The sequence below is a fragment of the Saccopteryx leptura genome, chromosome 2 (genome assembly GCF_036850995.1).
Source record: "Saccopteryx leptura isolate mSacLep1 chromosome 2, mSacLep1_pri_phased_curated, whole genome shotgun sequence".
Classification (NCBI taxonomy): Eukaryota; Metazoa; Chordata; class Mammalia; order Chiroptera; family Emballonuridae; genus Saccopteryx; species Saccopteryx leptura.
The window spans coordinates 258110759-258135288 of record NC_089504.1 but is presented as its reverse complement, the minus strand read 5'-3'; the positions used below and the strand labels follow the sequence as shown (position 1 = coordinate 258135288).

At 46.6% G+C, this 24530-nt stretch overlaps 1 long non-coding RNA gene and 1 pseudogene across 1 annotated transcript in view; one reads left to right on the top strand and one right to left on the bottom strand.

Moving 5' to 3' along the window:
- The window catches only part of LOC136395953 (uncharacterized), a 310905-nt gene that overhangs the window by 282639 nt on the left and 3736 nt on the right, over window positions 1-24530 (bottom strand). The window lies entirely within an intron of this gene.
- Window positions 12813-13853, top strand: LOC136393986 (tRNA-queuosine alpha-mannosyltransferase-like; annotated as a pseudogene).

Here is a 24530-nt window from a genome sequence, read left to right as displayed (position 1 = left end):
TGAATGTAGTTAGGACAAATCAGCCTACCTGAGTCCACTACAAATACACTAATAAAAATTAGGTTTCCTGGCCCTGGCCGGTTGGCTCAGCGGTAGAGCGTCGGCCTAGCGTGCGGAGGACCCGGGTTCGATTCCTGGCCAGGGCACATAGGAGAAGCGCCCATTTGCTTCTCCACCCCTCCGCCACGCTTTCCTCTCTGTCTCTCTCTTCCCCTCCCGCAGCCAAGGCTCCATTGGAGCAAAGATGGCCCGGGCGCTGGGCATGGCTCTGTGGCCTCTGCCTCAGGCGCTAGAGTGGCTCTGGTCGCAATATGGCAACGCCCAGGATGGGCAGAGCATCGCCCCCTGGGGGGCAGAGCACCGCCCCTGGTGGGCGTGCCGGGTGGATCCCGGTCGGGCGCATGCGGGAGTCTGTCTGACTGTCTCTCCCTGTTTCCAGCTTCAGAAAAATGAAAAAAAAAAAAAAAAATTAGGTTTCCTGGACATTGATGACCACTTTCTAGAAACATGACTGTCTGAGGTTACGTTAGAAGGGCCACCTGACACGTCTGGATACTGATAACAGACATTAAGCACTTTGCATATTCCAAAAGGACTTTGCCTCTATTAAGTAAATGAACTCTCACGAGTCGTGCACTCTTGTCCTCATTTCACAGAGGAGAAAACAAGGCACAAAGTCATGAAGTAACTAGACTACGTTATGAAACGGCAGGAGAACTGTAACCCAGCAATCTGGCACCATGGCCCGCTCGCTGGACCACTGTCCTCCATCCTGACTCCCCACCGCCAGGACACATGGGCCTTTTCTCTTTACTGCTACCACCCCTCCTTTCTGGGTTAAGTTAAAAAAAAAAATTCACAGTTCTCAAGTACCAAGATCTGAAAATTCTTGATATGAAAGAAGAGATGAGCAGCCCCAGCATCTGTAGGCAGTTTCCCGGTGTGGTGCTCCCCTGGGGCCTGCAGCTTAAACCACAGACACTCTGGGTTCCGAGGTGCATTCTCTGCCTCGCACTTCCTTGGATTGGAGTCCTCTGGCCCGAGAAGGAATGGCACAGAAGCCAACGATGGGTAGGACACGGAGAGGGGCAGGCACGGAGGTCACTTTGGTGGGGGCTCAGAGGAGTCTAACTCAACAAGTTACACGATGGGGGTTGGGGCTAGAGTTCTATAGCAATGCAGAAAGTGCTCTTCCTCACCTGGACCTCTGGGGGGGGGGGATTTAGCTCAGGATCAGCCCAAGGAACTGGCTGTGGCCACATAAAACCCAAAGATCTGCTACCTGAAATATCTGGCCAAACACCAGCATTATCCACATGACACACACAACAGAAATAGCGTGTCATTTTCCAGATAAGAAAATCGAACTCTAGAATGAAGATCTTCATCGCTGGTTCTATTGGAAGGGCAGAGTGGACCAGAAACAAGTTCTCTTGGGTCTCTTATGGCTAGAACTGTCCAGTGAGTTGTCCTTGTGACATCAGATCAGTGTTCTGCCATCTTTTCCTGGCACACTTGTGAGGAACAACACATTCCCATAAGTTACAGTAAGACTCAAGCGAGATCTGTAACGAGCCACATGCTCCCACTTTCTCCAGGGCTAATGCACGAAGTTGTAGGGATCAGTACGTTTACAATGCACTTGGTCATATGCTAACTGTGTCATTGCCTGAGGGAGAGAAAACCAGTTTAGTAAAAATGAGCAGTAGTGTGAGACTTCAGTATAAACTTAAACTGAACCTGGACACTTAACCAGTTCAAATTTGTCTAAATGACTAATAATTGGGCTTCTCCTATTCCTCTCCCAGTTCTTGGCAGTAACGAAGAAATGAGGCAATAACTATATAGTAACTATAGTGACCTACCTCACCTTATATTTGTTTAGAAAAGTAAAATAATGTATTTTATTATGTATTTATAACTGATTTAACCAATCTCCCAATGTTTCCAAATACTTGCCATCTACCTACCTCCCTACCTACTTACCGAGCTATCTAATTTATCATCACAGAAAACACTTAGGTCAACTTCCCAAGGGTCAGGAGGGAGTGGCCGGCATGTGATAACCCCAACAAAGGTAAATGCCAGCATGTAGTATTAACTAATCTCTTTATGAATATTGATCATAGCAGTTGATAGGTTCATGCACTGCTTACAAGGAACTGAACAAGCCACTAAGTATGTATCTATTGCATATTGTTTAGAAACTAGATCTAGAATTTCCACAACATATAAACAAGTCACCTAGTTAAAACTTAATGTGGAACACAAAAAGGTTCGCAAAAATTGAGTGCATTCCAGACAGTTGGTAGTGTTTTACACTTTTCTGAACCACTGTTTACTTTTTCAATTTTTTTTAAAAGAAATTGAAGAAGCATAAAATGTATTGGTTTATGGGCAATCAATAGGAGTGAAAGACACTTGGATAGATTGTAAAAGCTACATCCACAAAACTGTGAGGGAGACCAGATGTCTACCACATCCAAGAGAGTCTCCACAACAAGGCTGGCAGAGAATTTTGAAGAAGTGCAATTATATATATATATATATATATATATATATATTTATATATATATATATATATATATATTTTTTTTTTTTTTTTTTTTTTTTTTTTTTTCTTCTCTGAAGCTGGAAACGGGGAGAGACAGTCAGACAGACTCCCGCATGCGCCCGACCAGGATCCACCCAGCACGCCCACCAGGGTCGACGCTCTGCCCACCAGGGGGCGATGCTCTGCCCCTCAGGGGTGTCGCTCTGCCGAGACCAGAGCCACTCTAGCACCTGGGGCAGAGGCCAAGGAGCCATCCCCAGCGCCCGGGCCATCTTTGCTCCAATGGAGCCTTGGCTGCGGGAGGGGAAGAGAGAGACAGAGAGGAAGGAGGGGGAGTGGAGAAGCAAATGAGCGCTTCTCCTATGTTCCCTGGCCAGGAATCGAACCCAGGTCCCCCCACACACCAGGCCGACGCTCTGAGCCAACCAGCCAGGGCCGGCGCTCTGAGCCAACCGGCCAGGGCCAGAAGTGCAATTATAAATGAGCAGAACTAAATGCCACAAGTTGATCCATAGAAAATAATCAACGTGTAAGAGCATCACAGAAGAAATAAGTCACCATTAGGAGATCTGCAATGCAGGATATTCAGGATAAAATTTAAAAACAATTCAACGTATGCGATCATTTTAACAACTATTCAGTTCAGCTAGAAAGAGTTTATGTTATATCCCTTGCATGACTAATACGCAAAGCTGATAGGAACACTTTCGTTTATATATTGGTACCAAGCAATTATTCTTTAAGTTTGAAGAACTCATTGAATCAAATCACTGGGTCCAATGTGACCAATGCCACCAAATTGTCATCCAGAAGGTGTGATGAGTTTACCTTCCACAGAGTGTGTTTCCCACACCATGGCTAACTCTGGGTATTACTTTTCTATTAAAAATTTTAAAAATTTTCCAATTTGCTAAGCAACAAAATCTTTCATTATTTTATCCTTTATTTCCAGTGCAGTTGAATACTTCTTTGTATGTTACTTGGACTTTTCTGCTTATGCCTCCTGCCCATTTTTCTGATGGAGTCTTCATTTTGCTCTTACTGACTTACAAAAGCTTTTTGATTGGCTCAAACAACTCTGGTCTACTTGGGAGACACGTAACTGAGTTATAGTCTATCTGGACTCCGAGCAACAGATCTGTACCTCGCTGACCCCACACACTTGCTGGCTTCTGATGGCTCTTCTGTTTACCTCAAAGAGGAGGTTCCAAAGCTCAATCTTGGGCCCTCTGTCTTCTTCCTCCTACATCTCCTCCTTCAGAAGTTCATGTAGCTCAGCAGTGTGCACAACGCTGAGCTGATCATTCCTAAATCTGTATCGCTGTCCCTGCCTCGGACCACCCTATCAGCCAGCAGCATGGCTTCGTTTGCCTGGTGGACCCTTTCAGTAAGGTTTCATTCGCTCACCCACCCACTCACACGCACACAGCCTGTCTCCAGCGTGCCTACTAAATACGAAGCATTGTGACGTTGCATCACCTCAAATTCAGAGTCACCAGCTGCCCACAACCCATTCTTCCATTCCAATTTCCCCTTTTTGTTAATTGTATCCCCAACTTCTGCTGTTTCTCTAAAAACATTGTGAGTCTTTGTTCTTGGTTATCACTACTACATGCCATCAATCTGTTACTTTTTCCTCTAATGACTCAAAAATGAATTCTCCCCCCACCCCCAGCTGCCATTCTGGCCATGTCCTCCTCCTGATTTGGTTATCCACTAAACTGCCATAACCCCCTGTGGGCCTCAGTGATTTCTGTCTGTTTCCCATGTCAGTTCATTTCGTCTCGTGTGCTCCATTACTCTTCCTTCAGTATGGCTCTGAAATGTCTTTCGTCTTATTCAGGAATCTCTAGGGCAGGCATCCCCAAACTATAGCCCACTGGCCGCATGCAGCCCCGAGGCCATTTATCCGGCCCCTCGCTGCACTTCTGGAAGGGGCACCTCTTTCCTTGGTGGTCAGTGAGAGGAGCACTGTATGTGGCGGCCCTTCAACAGTCTGAGGGACAGTGAACTGGCCCCCTGTGTAAAAAGTTTGGGGACCCCTGCTCTAGGACTTCCTCCTGCTGAGAGAAATAAGCCCCAAAGTCACCCACCCCTCCTTAGAAGTCTCCCATGAGCTGATTCTGCCTATCCTAACTCATCTCCCGCGTCAGAAACACGAAGGTTCCTTAGCACCGTCTGTGCCCCGCCCTCCGTACCAGCCTTCGCACCTCTGCTCATCCAATGGCCTGAGTCTTCTTTTTATAGTTGGTCCAAACCCAGCTCTTCATGGCCCAACTCAAGTCTTCTCTCTTCCAGGAAGCTGGCCCTAACTAAAGCCAGAGTTTAGTCTTCTTATAACTGGAGCAGAGGACACAGAGCACCCTCAAGAACTCTGAACCTCAAAAATCTCAAATTCTGTTTGACAAAAATGTACTGACCACTTATTGTGCATTAAGCCTTGTTCCAGGAATGGGGGACAAGGAAAATGAAAACAGGGCTCCCTCCTTCCAGGGAGCTCTTGCCCATGGAGGGGGCAGATGCACAAATAACAGTATTTCATCAAAATACGGGAAATTCTAAGTCAGAAGCAAACACAGTGATATGAGGATGAGAAAAGGGGAGATTTAAACCATCTAGGGGTTTGGGGAACATGGTCCAGAGGGAGTGCCTGTGAAGAGAATGCAAAAAGATGAGTAAGAGCTAGTAAGCTCAGAGAGGTGGGGAGAGGGTCAGAATGGGCGGCAGTATTATTAGACTGGGCTGGGGGCAAGGTACTGGTGAGAGCTGAGACAAGGGGCACCCAGAGGGAGGAGGCCAGCGGGTAGGGTTCCATGAACTCTACTAAGAACATGGCACTCTGGCCTGTAAGTGACGAGGAGCCACTAACAGGGTTGAAGCAAACACCTGGCATCTCTAAATGACTGGGCATCCTAGAGAATTCTGTCTGCATTGCAGACAGAGACCAGATTTGAGGGAAGCAAGACAGGAGAAAGGAGACTACCGATTGTGACGCTCCAGGCAAAAAATAACAAGAACCTGACTGACCAGGTGGTGGTGCAGTGGATAGAGCATCGGACTGGGATGTGGAGGACCCAGGTTCAAGACCCTGAGGTCGCCAGCTTGAGTATGGGCTCATCTGGTTTGAGCAAGGCTCACCAGTTTGAGCCCAAGGTCACTGGCTTGAGCAAGGGATCACTCAGTCCACTGTAGCCGCCCCCCCCCATCAAGACACATATGAGAGAGCAATCAATGAACAACAAAGGTGCCGCAAGGAAGAATTGATGCTTCTCATCTCTCTCCTTCCTGTCTGTCCCTTTCTGTTCCTTTCTCTGACTCTCTCTGGCTCTATCACAAAAAAAAAAAAAAAAAAAAGAGAGAGAGAGAGAAAGATAACAATAAACTACAAGAGGACATTGACATCAGGGACAGGAGTAAAGACATAGATTGGAAACAATAATGACGAGCTAGATAAAAAACCATTAGATCTTGCTGACTGCCTAGACATGGAAGGTTCAGGGACACGAGAAGTCTCACATGACCCCTAAGGTCAGTCTAGTCATCAAGCTAGAGATAAAAGAGGCATGCACACTGGGGGGGGGGGGGGGGTGAACGGAGAATGACAAGGAGGATAGTTTTTGGATATGCTGAGTGTGTGCATTTCTGCAGACTATATGAAACTAAAGGCCACATATGAGGTCAAAGCTAAAGATAAAAATTTGGCACTGGTTACAATTCCATCGATGGAGCAAACGATGGCAGTGACAAGTCCCCAAGCCAGGTCTGTGTACACAGAAATCAAGATGTGGCCCAGGTTGGAGCCCTGGGGTGACCTGTGAATCACAGAGTCACAGAAAAGGAAGCATCTGTAGTGACCAGAAAGGAGTGGCCAGCAGCCGGAGGACAGATGGCCGCTGAACACGTGAAGGCCGGAGGGTCTGAAGACGAGGTATAAGACAAAGACTGAGGATGCAGCTGGGCTTGGCACCAGGAGGCTCAGCGGGGACCTCAGGACTACGTGGGCATGGGCTCCGGGCTGCGTGGAGCTGGGAAGTGGATGGATTGCAGTCATGAGGCGTCACCGGACAGAGAGAGGACGAGAGCCAGGGCACAGCTGGAGGGCATTCAGGGCTGTGGGCCAGCTGACCAAGGCTAAAGAAAGAAGGATGACAGAGGCAGCCAACTAACCAGTGGTCATTACCCAATTCATTGCTTCAGAGAGCACAAAAGGGAAACAGTCTACAAAGAAGTGGTTCAATCCCAAATACCCCTTTGCATCACAAACCAGAAGAGACATAGAGTTGCCTGCACTGGCAGAATCCTGACCCAATTTTTGTGTACAGAAAAATGATGAAGTTTCTGCTCTCACCAGGAATCAGAAGCATGTCGTCATCTGATCAGGCGTCCTCTGGAATAACTCAACTATGGGTGTAGACATGGCTTCAGGAGAGCCAGTACCCACTGTTTCTGGGAGGAGCCACTGCACCCCCACGTGGCCAGCCTTGGGAACAGCGCTTGTCTCAGCTTCCTGCTGCAGGTAGAGAAGAATTCTGACCCTAGGGGCCCTTTCCTTGTGGAACAGATAAGGAGAGCAGAGGCAACTTGCCAAATTTTTCAAAAAATGTCTTTTTATTTTAAGTTGTGTATGGATATCTTGTGCACAGATGAGAAATGACACATAGGAAAGTCAGACAACCACAACAAAAAAGACCCCACATGTATAATGTACGTTTTCATTCAAACTCAAGGGTAGCATTCCTATTGACTCTGTTTTAAGCACAATACGTTTGTGAAGTACACCGTGCATACACACCTTTGTTCCTAAACTAATCTGGCCACACCCAGATTACAGGTGAACATAATATTTAGTATAAACAGAACCATTTGATATTGTATTTTTAAAACGTATGCAAGCTCAAATGGAATAACAAAATAAGAAACACATCCAAGGAGATACAATCTAAGGTGGATAGTAGAATGCGCTTATCACCCTAAAACATAGAGCTGATTTTTCTATTTTTTCATCCTTGTGCACCTCTCTTCAGATTTTTTTCTAAAGGAACAGATGTCATGAAGACTTAAAGAAGGGAAGGTGAAAAAGCATTTTGAAATATCACTCAAAATTCCAAACCCAACTATCATTTTTTTGTAACTGTTTTAGCACTTTCAGTCCCTGCTAAATGCTTTACGTTATCCCCTGGGAGCAGTCACGTAGTAGCAGCAATACTGCCCTGTCAAACGAGTCACTGTATTTGTCTGACAGATTTAGCTGAGTTTAAAAAAAAAGTGTGTTTACAGTTACAGATTTTCTTTCACTTTTTATTTTAAGCTCATTTTACCAACACAATCCTCTACTCTGGAACTTTCAACAAATGTCAGACACTTACAACACAGCAAAGTTGACCAGGTTCAGGCAACCTTCGTACTCAGTGTGGCCTGCATCTGGGCTGCTCACTCGAACCTGTTGTCCAGCCAGTGGATTCCAGACCGTGGGGGAGGGGGGGGGGGGTTGCACCCCCCCCCATCAGCACAGACAGAACACTGGGACTCCTGAACGCCACATTCATGGGACTTGTATCAGGAATGGTGATGGTGGCAATCAAGGAAGCTCTCGTAATATCATCAGCACTTCAGAAACCTCTCAATCATTTAAACCTCTCACACAGCATCTTGATTTTACACACACGACTATTTCCACTCCTTCCTGACACCAGAAGCACAGTGAAGTTAGCCTTCAAAGGGCAGGCTTCCACCAGAAGAGGGGGAGCGGTGAACCAGAGCCCGGCCATGCAGCCCGGGAGAGGGAGGGCGGGAGACAAGCGGGCCCCGCTCACCAGGTCTGGGGAAACTGGACCCCAGACGGACTGTAGGAAGAGCTGGCAGGAACTGACCCAGTCAGCGTCCCGGACCACTCAGGGGGCTCTGGAGCTAGAAGGCCCACCACGCTCCTGGGCCGTGGGGTGACAGAGCCATGGGAAATAAGGAAGACGGTGTGAATACTCTCACCAAAGCACTTAGCATCTGTAGACTCCCTGTCTTCCCTGTTTTCCTTCCCCCACCCGGGCAGACATCAAAGTGTCCCCTGAAAAAGGTCCCCAAGGGAGTCGGGCCTGCAGGATGGCGGTGCCAGTGAGCTTGCAGCACCTGGGCTGGCACACACGAGCGAGGCACGGTGCAGAGTGCAGGCTGGTGCCGCAGGTCCTGCCATCCTCCCCCACTCGGCTTTGGGAACCTGAGTGGAAAGACCCTGACACTGGGGGCAGGAAGTCTGAATCTAGCCAGCTGGTCTCTTTGAAGCCATGCAATACTAGAGACAGATAAGAGGACTATCTTCCTTACTGAACTCTCGCCTCCATGGAACCGGCTCTTTGATTTGCGCACGGAATACACTGCTGAGCCAGGTCCAGGTTCTTCCCGTCCTGGTGGTTCTGACCTGGGCTGAAGGCAGTTCCTGCGTTCCCTTGCACGCCATCCAGCTCAGGTCAGCGGAGGATGGGCTCAGTCTCCCACACAAAGCTCCGCCCTGCCCAGGCCTCCTCCGAGGGCAGCGGCAGGGGGAGAGAGACGCCACAAACACCTTTGCTGTCACGGGAGAGTTGAGATATGAATGGGCGCGCATGGCACCTGCTGCTCAGCTCGCACCTGGCGACACATACCCTCGTGGCTCTAGGTCACACTGGAGCCTTAGCCAGCCCTCCGGGAAACGTGAGGGCACGAGCAACACCCCTTGTGGACTCCTAAGGAGAGCAACACGAAGGAGAATGAGGCCACCTCCCCCACAGACCACCGGGCTCTGCCACCCAAGCCTCCAAGCACTGCTGTGTTACCTGACAACAATAAGAGGGTTTGTTTGGGGGGGGGGGGTAAGCACATAGAAAACTTCCCTTGATAACCCCCAAGTACACTTAGGTGACAGGAGTGGTAGAAAAAAAGTCATTAATAAATTGGATTCAGATGAATTCAAACCCAGACATCAAAACCCAGTGGCCTGGCTCAGTGCTGCACCCTGGGAGAAAGTGGGCACTGGCATCCAGGTTCCCCGCAATCGAATGAGGAGACACAGCTCAAATGTGGGCCCGGCCTTTGTTTGGGAAGAAAGCCCTCCATGCCCCGAAATGGTGGGGAAGACAGCAAGGCCTGGGTGCACACAAAAACGAAAATGAGAAGTTTTACAGTGAGTCTTAGTTTCAGAGAGAAACAGGCAGAAACTGAAACCAGCAGACAGTTCTGTTAAAAGAGTTCACCTGCTGGAGCCCTACCACCCAGCGACGCTCTCAAATCACGTGGCATCAGCGAGAGGTTTCCCCCCGCCCAGTTCCAGTACAAAGCAAGGCTGTCGGACTCGGTGGACACAGCAGTCTCCCGAGGGCTCCCACTGACACAGAAGAGCAGGGGAGAGAAAGCAGGACCCCCACACACACACACACACGCGCGCGCGCACACACACACACACACTTTCTCCGAGGCCATGAAGTCTGCCACTTGATGCATGAGTGGCAGCACACATTGGGCAGCTACACACAGACACACACAAATGGGGGAAGTGACAGTGGGTGACATTCTTCATGAGAGAGATGAGTAATAGTGTCAAAAAGTGCACGGTCTACTGCCCCTACTGACATTGTGACACCTCTCCCACCGAAACAGTGAGCCAGCAACAAATAGCAAATGTCACAGAAAGCAGATCTGTCCCAGTCGGGTCTCTCCTCAGCTGAGTGCGGGAGGAAGAAGGCCCGCTGAGAACAGAGGTGGGGAAACTAACACCCCGAAGCCCCTTTGGCACTGTCACAGGCGACATAATTGAGTGTCCCTGTGTGCCAGGGTGACACTAAGGTGTTTTTTTTTATAAAATTTATGGGGGTGATACTGGCTAATAAGATCATATAGGTTTTAAGTGTACAATTTATGATACAGGCTCTCCGTATTGCATGGTGTGCCCACCACCCAAAGTCAAAGTCTTCCCTCACCACATAAATGACACCTTTATCCTTTCCACCCCCTCCAACCCCCCCTCTACCTTCTGGTAACACTTCGCTGTCATCTATATCTATGAGTTTTTGTTTTTCTTGCTTGTTCATTTGTTGCTTTCAGTTTTATATCCCACAGATGCATGAAATCATGTGGTTCTTGGCTTTTTCTGTCTGACTTATTTTGCTCAGCATGATAAGGTTTTAAGAAAACACTTTCTCAAAAAATAAATAAAATGAAAAAGATACTTTCTCTCATGTAAGTGAACATCAAGGCCAGCCACCGTCGACTCTGTTAATAATGTACGCGTTGGAAACCAAAGGTGGAAGACTTCTCTCACACACACACACACACACACGCACACACACATGCACGCGTGCACACATACACACATCCTTCTATCCCTGGTCTGTTATTTTATGAAACAGACAACATTCAGAGCAGGTGGTCAGTTCGGGGCAGCCCACCTGGCCTCAATACCAGCAGACCAAGAGCATGGGGCTTAAAAACAGAGGAGCGATCGGTCTCCCCTAACACTGGCCCCGGATCCCCACGGAGCAACCACTTCCTTATGTCCCCTTTGCTGCTGCTGATTCACAGCACAACTCTGGCCACACGCACTCCGAATGTGGCAACACCAGTCCTGGGGCCTGAAGGACGGCAAAGTGGGAGACGCTACTGCATCCTCATCAAGTCAGGGCTTCATTATACTGCGGGATGGATCAGGCTGCCATGTGATAACCCTGCCATCCCCACCGCCATCGACCGCCAGGATTCCCCTCCTGCTGTCCAGACTGAGCGCACAAGCAGAGACATGAGTCAGAAGACAAAGACGGACTCTCTCCAGCCACTCACTGAACAGATGCTCAGTGCTTAGAGTCCATATTGGGCATATATTAAGTCAAATGCCTGTTGTTTGCTGTTGAACAAAAACAGAACAGTCTCCCTCTAGGAGGTAAGATAGGCCCCGAATCACCTGATAACTTGGTCAAGTTTTTTTATGTTTATGTAAATAGATGAGATGCAGAGATGAGCCCTGTGAATGGGCTTCCCAGATGGGTCTGTAGGTTTCCCTGTTTTGCAATTTATGTGGGATTTAACCCCTCGGGTGCTCTGAATCCGGGTCCTTACAGGGCCCGTGTCCCGCGAGCACCGGGCCGCAGGGCAGGGTGAGAAAAGGCGGGAAGGGACGGAGACCTGCAGGAAGCCTGGCAGAGCCACCGGGGGCTCAGTGTCCTGGGTCTCCCCCTTGACAGCCCTTCCCTCCCATTGTCACCTCGCAAGTCAGTGACTGCTGCGTTGCCTCACAGGCCGGCCTCACTCTTTCTCCTTCTCCTTGACCAGGGACCAGGCCCCCCCCGCCCCCCAGTCTCCACCCTGAGCATGAACCCCTCCTTTTCCCTGCCGGCTTCTGAGGCCCCCAGCTTCCTCCCACCTGCCCCTCCCCTCCTCCTGTGTCCTCACTCCCCCCGCCTGACCTCCAGTGCATGTTCTTTCCCCTCTCCTCCACCCCCTCTGCTGTTTACCCTTAGCCCCCCCTACAACCGCCCTTCCTGGGCCCACTCTCCGGTGGCCCTTCACCCACCCTGCCCCTCACCTCCTGTGATGTTGGCCTTCCACCTTCCTTCCTATTTAGAAGGAAAAGGCTCTAAGTGGTAAGTTTCCACTCACTGTATCTGTGGATTTCATCTCAGCCCCGCCTGCAGCCCCTTCTCGAGTATTTGGAGACCAACACTGATGTGCAGCCCAACCTCCCTCCGGGTCCAGGAGCCCTTCCTCCACCTGCGCCCATGCCTGCGCCCAGGAGGCATGCAGGCCTCCGTGGGCCGGCAAGGACGGAGTGGACCCAAGCTACAGAACGGCTGACTTCTTTCTTCTCACTTTCCCTCCTTTACAGTCTCTCTCAGGCAAACTGCACCCTCATTACACCCATTTGAATCCTGATATTTAGTGACTAGGACAACAGGCTATATTCCTTAATGACCTGCAACATGCTCATTTTATATTAAAAAATAGAACTGTATGTATTTGTATACACTTATTGTCTATACGTGCGTATATAAGCATGTACTTACACACACTTATACACACACACTTGTAGGTCCCAGGTACCAGTAAACAGAGCTTTAGAAGATCAAGTGTAGGAACAAAGGCAGAAATCAGTAAGGGGGGGGGGGAGACTATTAACAGCAGCTGAATATCATGCTAGCAACCCTGGAGGAAGCTCTAGACTCGAGTAAAATCAGAAAGTAACGGAGTGAAATTTATCTGTTTTAAAAGAACTGCATGTGGCAATGATTATAAAGACCAAATGGCCACCCTTTGGCCTGACCTCAGGAAACCGAAGAGGCTTCCATAGTTCCATGAGAACCAGTTGGTATATCCTGCCAAGAAATGTCAGCAGTGGGATTTCCAAACTCTCTCACAGCTGGTGGCTGACATGGCGGTGTTCAGCTCTGCTTTTAACCTGGAGGCCTTTCTCACTCCCGCTGGGAAACTGAGAAAACCGATTCCTGATCATGGACCTAACGACCTGGAAGCCCCCATCAGGCCCACGTGCCAGGCTACTTAATTCTTTGTCAGGTCTCCCCAGGTGAGCAGATCCACGCCCAAGCACAGAAACCACACATGTGCAAAAGCTGCTCAGCCTTGCGGGAATCGGTGTGATGCCCCGTTCCCACCCTCCCTTTCCAACAGGAACAGAGAGTTTCTGAGAATTTGTTGCAGAAGCGTATACAGGGCCTGGGCCCCGTGGGGCCTCACAACAAGACAGCGGGGGAAGCTGATTAATGTCGTAATTGACAACGTGCACTAAAGTACAGCGTAGGAGATATGGTTGAAAGTACTGTTCACAGCCACGCATGGTGCTGGATAGGCACGGGACTTGCTGGGGTGATCATGTCATAAGTTATATACATGTTGAATCCTCATGTTGTACACCTGAAACTAATACAATATTGTATTGTCAACTGTAACTTCAAAAAAAGTATTTTTGTTTATTTTTAATTCAAGATAATTTCCCATCATGGGGGAAATAAAATTCATGTGACACTTTGGGTGGAGCTGATGGTTGATGAAGACCTTGGCACATTGTCTGGCCTCACGGATGGGACCATGATAAAGACCCAGAGAGTCGCATTCATGCCTCTGAAGGACTTAGGACTCAATTTCTACATATCTGTCCTGGGAGAAACCTTCACAGATGTCCCAGGTTAGAAGTTGTGTACTGAGGTTGTTATCCACTTTGCCCCAAAGATTGGGTGTATCTGAAATATTTCCAGCTGGATATGTGTATGTGTCCTTGAACAGTTTGCAAAGAGACTCCAGAGTTTCTTCAAGGGACCAGACATAAGAAAACATCCCTAGAAGGGAGAAATGACTCCTTCCTCGTGGGGAGCCCCACACAGAAAACTCAGGTCTCTGCTTACAGCAGACCCCAAAACAGTCTGTGATAGGTGGGGCTAAGTCACACACTGGCAGCCTCGAACAAAATCTGGAGAACCTGGCAGAGTATACCCGCAGCTACCTGATCAGAGAGAAAAGCCAAACTGCAGAAGCAGCTAAGCCTGGATCCTTGTCACAGCTGACACTGAGCCATCTGCCACAAACCTGTGGCAGCTTCAGATCTCCAGTCCCTGCCACCACCCCGATTAAAATTAGAAACATATTCCGAGAGAAGTTATGACGGTTACACGTGTCCTGAGCATCACATGGGGGACACTGCTAAAAAAAGAAAAAACACACACACACGGCCAGCTGTATAAGCACAGTCATGAATCCCACATGTGGTGCCACTCTGAATTTCCAGTTGAAATGGTTTTTATCTCTGTACTGAATGGCATGTGACTAAATTCCTTCTTTTCACCACAACGGTGGCCAAACATAGTTTCAAACACTTGCACTTGGCTGACTGTCTGCCTGGGTTGCCAGGTTGTTACCAGAGCCTTATTTTGTTGTGTCTCCAAAGGGCCCCAGAGTCTGAAAGATAAATCTGGATGCTACCAAACGAATCAGGCTAATGTCTCAAAATTGTTTGTGGGCAAAGGGATGCTTGAGCATTTTTCTTTTTTTTTTTTGCAAATTAATGACCGTGGCACAGGGGTTGTAAGAGAAGGCATTAATAAGGATTCACAAAGTTACAAATACATTTCATTTATGCCAGGGGTCGGGAACCTATGGCTCACGAGCCAGATGTGGCTCTTTTGATGGCTGCATCTGGCTTGCAGACAAATCTTTAATAAAAATAATAATAACATTAAAATATAAAACATTCTCATGTATTACAATCCATTCATTTCCTACCGCTCATGTTCATGGTTGCAGGTGGCTGGAGCCAATCACAGCTGTCCTCTGGGACAACACCAAATTTTTATTGGCTAATGCATAACGTACACGGGTCGTTGTATGACTCTCACAGAATTACATTTTAAAATCTGTGGTGTTCATGGCTCTCTCAGCCAAAAAGGTTTCCGACTCCTGATTTATGCTGAAGAAAGTTGCAAGGTAAACTGCTATAATTTGGAGACACCGAGAAATACACTGAGTGGGGCCATCTCACCCATAAAATGAACACTGAAATACTTGTTTTAATTATTTCCCAGGAGTAAAACTAGAGAAATCAAAATATTTCTTTAAAAAATCCTGATCATTGTGATAATAATATTCTTTAAGAATATTTGCATCTAGCTGCAAATACAATCTTTTTAAGATTAGTCACTTATTTTTCCAATAGTTAAGCTCTTATATTTGTTGATTTAAAGATGATTTGAATATCTAAAAGGTTATAGAATAACTTTTTTTTTTTTTGTATTTTTCTGAAGCTGGAAACGGGAAAGACAGACAGACTCCCGCATGCACCCGACCAGGATCCACCTGGCACGCCCACCAGGGGGCGATGCTCTGCCCCTCTGGGGCGTCGCTCTGCCGCGACCAGAGCCACTCTAGCGCCTGGGGCAGAGGCCAAGGAGCCATCCCCAGCGCCCGGGCCATCTTTGCTCCAATGGAGCCTTGGCTGCAGGAGGGGAAGAGAGAGACAGAGAGGAAGGAGGGGGGGTGGAGAAGCAAATGAGCGCTTCTCCTATGTGCCCTGGCCGGGAATCGAACCCGGGTCTCCCGCATGCCAGGCCAACGCTCTACCGCTGAGCCAACCGGCCAGGGCCAGAATAACTTTTTTTTAAATGCCCATTAAAATAAACAAAAGTAAGATAGATATTGGAAGGCTTCAAATACCCCCCTTTTTTTTTTTTTTTTTTTTTTCATTTTTCTGAAGCTGGAAACAGGGAGAGACAGTCAGACAGACTCCCGCATGCGCCCGACCGGGATCCACCCGGCACGCCCTCCAGGGGCGATGCTCTGCCCACCAGGGGGCGATGCTCTGCCCATCCTGGGCGTCGCCATGTTGCAACCAGAGCCACTCTAGCGCCTGAGGCAGAGGCCACAGAGCCATCCCCAGCGCCCGGGCCATCTTTGCTCCAATGGAGCCTTGGCTGCGGGAGGGGAAGAGAGAGACAGAGAGGAAAGCGCGGCGGAGGGGTGGAGAAGCAAATGAGCGCTTCTCCTGTGTGCCCTGGCCGGGAATCGAACCCGGGTCCTCCGCACGCTAGGCCGACGCTCTACCGCTGAGCCAACCAGCCAGGGCCCAAATACCCCCCTTTTAAGTAATGGATATAGCAACAGACACAAACAACAAGAAATCAGAATTTTTTTAGTCTCAACTAAAACTACAGACCAAGTAGATACATCAAATATCTATAGGATACTCCTCCCCTACCCAACATTGATAGCAGAAAATACATATTTCTCTCAAGCACACATGGAGCAGTCTACACAGGATATACCATAAGATAGGTCATAAAACAAGTCCAAAAATTTAACAGATTGAAATCATATCAAGTATGTCTTCAGACCATAATAGAATAAAATTAGAAACCAATAACAGAAGGAAATTTGCAAAAATGACAATATGTGGAAAGTAAATAATGCTTTCCTAAATAACTAATGAGTTGAAAAAGAAAATACATAGGGAATTAGAGACTACTTTGAAATGGAATAAAAATGAAACACAGCAAACTAACACTCACAGGACGTGACTGAAGCAGTGCCCAGGGGAAATTTATAGTTGGAAACACCTACATTAAAAAAAAAGGAATAAAGGATCAATAATCTAGCTTCCCATCTTAAGAAACTAGAAAAGTTAGAGCAAATTATATGCAAAGCACACCAAAGAAAGAAAATAGTAAAGATTAGAATAGAAATAAAAATAGAGAACAGAAAAACAATTGGAAAACAACAAAACCAGAAGATGATTCTTTGAAAGAATCAACAAAATTGACAGTCAGCTAGACCAACAAAGAATAAAGAGACAAGACTTCATTAACTGAAATCAGGAATTAAAGAGAAAACCTCACTACCAACCATAAAGAAATAAAAGGGTAGCCTGGCCAGGCAGTGGCACAGTGGACAGAGCATCGGACCGGGACATGGAGGACCCAGGTTCAAAACCTAAGGTCACTGGCTTGAGCCCAACAGTCGCTGGCTTGAAGCCTAAGGTCACTAGCTTGTGCAAAGGGTCACTCACTCTGCTGGAGCTCCCCAGTCAAGGCACTTGTGAGAAAGCAATCAATGAACAACTAAGGTGCTGCAACAAAGAATTGATGCTTCTTATTTCTCTCCCTTCCTATCTGTTCCTCTCTCTGTCTCTGTCACAAAAATAAATAAATAAAATAAATAAAAGGGTAATAAAGAAACAATTGCAGGCCCACACATTATGTAACTTAAACGAAATGGACAAACTCTTAGAAAGACACAAACTATAGAGACTGGCTCAAGAATAAATTGAAAATATGAAGGGACTCTAACAAGTAAAAGTAGTATGATATTAATAATTTAAAAACTGCCCTCCTAATAAAAGCCCAAGCCCTGACAGCTTTGCTAGTGAAATCTATGAACAGTTTAAGGAATGAATAATACCAATCATTCACAAACTCTTCCAAAAGACAGAAAACAAGGAAACAATTCTGAACTCATTCAATATGGTGTTATCCTAAAAACAAATCCAAAGACTTCACAAGAAAAAAAAAATATTGACCATATTACTCAGTAACACAGAATCAAAAGATACTCAACATAATGCAAGTGAACCAAAGTCAGCAACAAATAAAGAGAATTACATTCCATGACAAAATAGGATTTATACATTCAAGATTGGTTTAGCACATAAAATAAATCAATGTACTACATCAAATTAATAGAATATAAAGCAAAAAAACTAGATAATCATCTCCATTGGTACAGAAAAAATATTTGAAAAATTCTAACATCCATTCCTAATCAAAACATTCAACACACTGTAAGTAGAAAAGAACTTTCTTAATCTGATAATAGAACTATCTATTAAAAACCAACAGGTGACATCATAAATAATGGTGAAAGTTTGAATGCTTTATCCCTACAATTAGTAAAAAACAAAGATACGTGTTTATTTGCAGATAACATAATCTTGTGTATAAATAATCTTAAGGAATCCCTGAAAAAAACTACTAAAATTTATAAAGAAGTTCAGGATATAAGTTGCAGGATACAAATACACAGATCAACTGTACACTTATGACAAATAATCTGAAAAATAAATTAGGAAATAATTCCATTTATAATGTATCAAAAGAGTAAAATATTAGGAGTATAGTTAACAAAAGAAGTGCAAAATTTGTATATTGAAAATACAAAACATTGCGGAAAGTCGTTAAAAAAGACACAAATAAATGGAAAGATAGCCCATCTCCATGAATCAGATGACTTAATTCAGTACAAAGGACAAAAGTGGATGTAACCAAGCTGATCTACAGATTTCTGAACTGATCTGCAGATTCAATACAATGTCTATCAAAAACACAACTTCTTTTCAGAAATGAACCAATTGATTAAGGAAAAGTTATGTGGAAATAAAAATGAACTAGAATAGCTAATGCAATTATCAAAAAGAAGACAAAAAGAACAACAAAGATGGAGGACTCACACTTCACGATTTCAAAACTCTCTACAAAGCAACAGTGACCAAGAAAGAATATGGGCATTAGGATAGAATCTAGAATCTAGATCTAGATTCCAGATCAGTGGAAGAGCCCAGAAATAAACTTTCACATTGATGATCAACTGATTTTTTTTTTTTTACACACCACTGAATTGTATACTTTAAAAGTAAATTTTGTGGTTTGTAACTGATAAAATTGTTATGGCAAAACTTATTAGAATGTTTTTTACATTTCTGTTGAAACAAAATGGCCACACTTCACTATCCTCCACCCAGTCCACTGCACTGCCCCAGCTCCCTCCCTTCCGCCTTTTCTCCTCTTTGATGGTTCCCCTTCCTCTGACTCACTCTCCTGGAATTTGTGGGATTAAAAAGACCTTCTGCTGAACCCCTTGCTTTGCATATGAAAACTGCATCTCAGAGACTGGGCCAATCCAGGGCCTCAGGGCTGAGCTCCAGGCCAGGGGATCCACAGAGAGCAGCTGTTCTCTCTACAGCCCCCTCGGGGCTTTCTGTCCACCTAGGAAGGGAAAGGGCGGCTACAGGGTCCCAAACTCCGGGATTCCCCTCCTTCCCTGGGACTTCCTAACCCACAGCTCAACTTCAGAACCTTTCAGCCTAGGCTTTCTTCCTGCTGGCCTCTCTCTTCCTCTCTAACCAACTCCCATCCCATTTCCTCTTCTCAGACCTCTCCTATACTCACCAGACCACCTTGCTCCCTCCTCTAACTCTAGCAGCTTTCCTCAGAGGGGTAAAGGGGAGGGCGTTTTAAGTGTCTCTATGGCTATAGCCCTGGGGCCCACCCTCCCTTATCTGACCACTGAACCAGAATATATTAGTGGCTGGAGTCACGTGCCAGTCTCCCAAAGAATTAAAGCCCATCACTAAACTTCCCTGCAAGATCTATAATGAAGAAAAGTAGCAAGTGACTCTTTAATAGGCAGAGTACACTCCTGAAGACTGAAGTGGACTTCTGGCTCAGGTCCCCTCTTCCTCCCAATCTCCTCGAGCTAACAGAAGCAATCTCTATCAAAAAGAGAAGGAAGGCCTAATTTCACTTCTCCTGGGGGTGGATTAGTCCTCTTAAGAGATTAACTCTTGGTTAAGCATATGCAAGAAATTAACTGACCGTGAAAGTGAACATTTTGCAATATTACAGACCACACACATAATACCCCCACATTCTTCTCTTCAAATATTCTCCAATGACGAGTATTACCATAATGTGTGTGTGTGTGTGTGTGTGCACATGCGTGCGTGCATGCACATAATGCAGTTGCCATCTCCTACAATTTTGAAGACTTCCTAAAAACTGATCAGACTGATTGGGTAAGACAGGTCTAACCCAGTTCCTCTCTCCCTCCCCTCAGAGGCGGGTGTAGGGCTGTCTCTAACACCCCTTACTCCCAGGCTCCAGGCTCCCAGGGGGCCTGGGAGTGAACCCACGTGGCTCATTGGAAAGAACAGACAACTGGGCTTCACACCAACAACAGAAGGAGCTTCAACTCCTTGGCCTGTCCCGCCATACTAGATCTGCAGCCTGTGTAGCTGCAGAGAGATGTGTGCCTGGTGTGATGCTCCAATGCCACAGTCTTGAAGTTCTTAATGAATTTGAACCAGGGATTCTGCATTGCACTTTGCTGTGAGCCCTACAAATTATGTGGCCAGCAAGTTCTGGCTCACAATGACCTGTGGAAAGAGGGGACCTGTGCCAAGTCAGCTCTGGTCCTCTTCACACTCCCCTCCTGTTCCCTGCAACAATTCTCTTGCCCTCAGCTGCTGACACGGGGGACAGAGAGAGAAAATGAGAAGGATGTATTCTCCTGGGTCTATGAGTAATCAGTCAGGGTCCTCATTCAGTATGTCCCTCAGAAAGAGCAAGGCTTTTCCAGGGCTCTTTTTAAGGAGGGAAGGGTCAATCATGTAAGATGCAAGAATACATACAGTGTGTGTGTGTGTGTGTGTGTGTGTGTGTGTGTGTGTGTGTGTGTGTGTACACACACATGCATGCATGCTGTGTTTGTGTATGTTTGTGTGTATATTAAAGAAGTTGCATTTGTGCCAGACTTTTCATCAAGACCTTTATGCAAATCATCTTGTTTACTGCTCAGTACAAACCATTATTCCAATCTCTAGACAGAGAAAATGATGCTTAGAAGATTAAATAACTTGCTTAAGCAAGGGGCACACTGGGCTGACTCCAGCGCCAATCGAATGGCAAACAGCGTGTGTTCCATCATTAGGCTGTGCAGCCCGGGCAGTCTGCATGTAATGTCCATAGGAAGCAATGACTGAGTGCTGACTCGGGCCAAGCACTTCATATCTCTGAATCCATTTAACCCTTGCAATACTCTGTAAGATAAGTACTTCTATTATCTCCACTACACAGATGAGGAAAGGCACAGAGAGTTTAAGTCACCTGCCCAAGGTCACATTGCTAGTAAGTGTTAGAAATGGATTTTTAAATCATACTATCTGGCTCTTTTTTCTGAACTTTTCATTATCACCTCAACGTCAGAGAATTACTTAACAGAATGTAATCCAAGATCTCTTCTGAGCATAAAGAAGTGTGGGGAAATTACCAGCTTCTTTCTTTAAGATCAGCCCTTCTAAACTGACTAAGGAATGTAACAGTCTGACACGAGAAGCCCCCGATGGGCTTCTCAGGACCCGCCACTCAAGGACTGACAGCACACCGCCCACAGAAGTCACCCTTTCCGTACCTACCCCCAGCCCCGCCCTCCAGAATGCCCCAACCATTCCATGAAGACGGCCTTCTCTCCTCCTCGCTTGTCTTCAGGGGCCTCTTAGCGCCAGTCCTTGACTCGGTTAATGTGCGAGACACCAGGAAACAGACACCCGGGCCGCACACGGTGAAGCCACCCCCTCACCTATCCCACCAAGCCACACTGCCCTTCCTCTGTCGTGAGGTCTGCGCAACTAGACCACGGACCACTCATCCAGACCAAGAGCCCTGGCCTGGGAGGGGCACCGGCCAACGGGGAGAATTTCCAGATGAATAAGATGACCTTCAGGTCCTCCTGTGCTTTCTCAGCCCACCATCTCTACTCGCTCTCTTCTTGGGTACGTTTTTTCTTAAGAAAACAGGCCTGCTTTCTCTCCCCAGCATGGCCACAGGGTAGGAAACCACACACTGACCTTATACATCAAGATGACCTTGACATATGAGGTTTAGAAAGACACCAGTGCAGCAGGGGTTGGGTCACTAAAATTAGCAGTCTCACTGGATAATTTCACTGTTTTGTGTGTGTGTGTGCAAGTTCTAGAGATAGGAGGGGTTTTTCCCTGACAGGGTGTGGAGGAAAAAAAAGAATGAAGAAGGGGAATTACTCATGACATTTACCTTTCCACTCTACCAGATGATTTGTTAAAAATAATTTCAAAGGATGCTGTTCAATAATAGTAACAGTATGACTCCCAAAATGGACAGAATTGTGGCAATGTGGCATTCAAAGACAAGCTCGGAAGACTTTCCCTCCAAACTCCCTGAAGTATGCCGAAGGAAGGCTCTCGACCGCTATGTGCTGGCATTCACTTCATGGGTGCAGTTGTGCCCCCAATTCCCCAGCCAGAATGCTGGCTCCTTAGGGAAAGAAATGCTCATAATTCTGTTGCACAGTCCATTGGACAGTTCACAATTCTGAGCATATGCTAGGAATCCACACTCAAGGATATCCTCGAGAACCAGCGGGAAATAGCGTCCACCGAGAGACAATGGCCACACCCTTCCTCGGGCACTGGGGGTAACGCGGGACTCTTCCAGAGCGCTGGCGGTGCAGGTGATTACTCAGTGAAGCCACCCGGAGGAGCAACAACGCTTGGGTTTGGGGCCTACCGTAAGGAGAGGAAATTGGACATGAGGTCCTGCAAACCAGACATTGAATTGAACAAGAAGGACAGTGAACAAAGAACCTAAGGTGAAAGGGAAATATCACCCAGAGAACTCTGGATGTGGCCGACGTCTGTTCTCTTGAAGTACAGTCTGCCTACATGGGGCCTGAGTAAATTTAAGAGAAGTAAATAAACATTAACTCTGATACCCTACCATTTTCAAAATAATAAACTCTTATGTTGGCACACCATTTCATATTTTTTCTAAGTAATTTCAGCTCCATTATAAAATCTGAGTTTGTTCTGATCCGATGGATCAGGGCAAGGAGGCACAGACTGCCCCAGAGAAATGTGCTGACTTGTCAAATATCCGAGGGTCCGGCCAAGCTAAGATAAAGCCCAAGAGTGCGTAGAAAGAGGTTGTCAGTGAAGTGGGTGCCCCTGGAGGAACTGTGCTGCACCACAAGCAATCTGCTGACAGTCATGCCTTGAGCAGGCCTTTTACCATTCAGTTTACAAAGCACGTACATTACCTCCCTGCACCAGTCCCAGTCCAACTGTGTCAGCTTGTTCTGACTGTATTCATCTCCCCAGACTCCAATGCCTCTGATCTCTTCTCCTTAGTCTTTTTTTTTTTTTGTATTTTTCTGAAGTTGGAAACGGGGAGGCAGTCAGACAGACTCCTGCATGCGCCCAACTGGGATCCACCCGGCATGTCCACCAGGGGGCGGTGTTCTGCCCATCTGGGGCGTCACTCTGTTGCAACCAGAGCCATTCTAGCGCCTGAGGCAGAGGCCATGGAGCCATCCTCAGCGCCCAGGCCAACTTTGTTCCAATGGAGCCTTGGCTGAGGGAGGGGAAGAGAGAGACAGAGAGGAAGGAGAGGGGGAGGGTGGAGAAGCCGATGGGCGCCTCTCCTGTGTGCCCTGGCCGGGAATCGAACCCGGGACTCCTGAACACCAGGCCGACGCTCTACCACTGAGCCAACCGGCCAGAGCCTCCTCAGTCTTATTTTTTTTTAGTTTTATTTAGACCATTAATTTTAATGGGGTGACATTGAGTAGAGTACATAGATTCAGAGAAAACATCTCCAGATTATTTTGACATTTGATTATGTTGTATACCCATCACCCAAAGTCAAATTGTCCTCCATCGCCTTTTATTTGGTTTTCTTTATGCCCCTCCCCTCCCCTGTCCCCTCTCTCTCCTCCCTTCTCCTCCCCCTGGTAACCACTGAACTCTTATCAATGTCCATGAGTCTCAATTTTGTGTCCCACCTATGTATGGAATCATACAGTTCTTAGTTTTTTCTGATTTACTTATTTCATTCAGTATAATGTTATCAAGGTCCATCCATGTTGTAAATGGTCCAATGTCATCATTTCTTATGGCTGAGTTGTATTCCATTGTATATATATACCTGAGTCTTATTCTTGACTGTGGTTCCCAACAACTCAATATTTATATATCGCCTCCATCTTATTTATCATTTCTATGTTCTGGCTTTGCACTTCAGCAAGTTCCTTCCTTTTAACTATTTTCCACTTGTTTAAACCAATCTCAGGACTGAGTATGGTGGGGGGGGGGGATTTGATAACTGTCAGGCTTATTTAATTAGTTTTTGCCTTATTTGCAGTTGCTCTTCTTACAGAACTGTGGATTTTTGTTGTTGTTTTTAAGTAGTGTCAGCACATTTTTGCATTGGATTTCACCTCCCAAGAAGTTCTTGTTCAATGATTCTGTCTCAGTTTAGGTCATAGAACAGAAGAAGCAATTGGGTACAGGGAGTTTGGAAAGTGAACCCCAAGAAAGTGAATAAAATAATACAAGGAAAAGGGGAAAGCCAACATAAAAGATGTATTAATTCACAAGTGTATTATCAGTATGGGAATCTAAGGCTGACCTGCGACCCTTCCGATAAAATTTCTGGAACGCACCTCAGGAGGATAGCCTCTCCCTGGACCGACACACACATGCACACACACGCTGCTGGCTAGCACTGGCTTGTGCTAAAGGCCTCTGTCAGAGATGAGGAACAAGGCCAAGGTCAGGAATCCACATGGTGCTCATATCTGTCAGAGAAGTTCTCGCATGAGGTAACAGGAGTCAAGAAAACCTGCCAGGACTGGAACCAGGCCATGTCTCCCC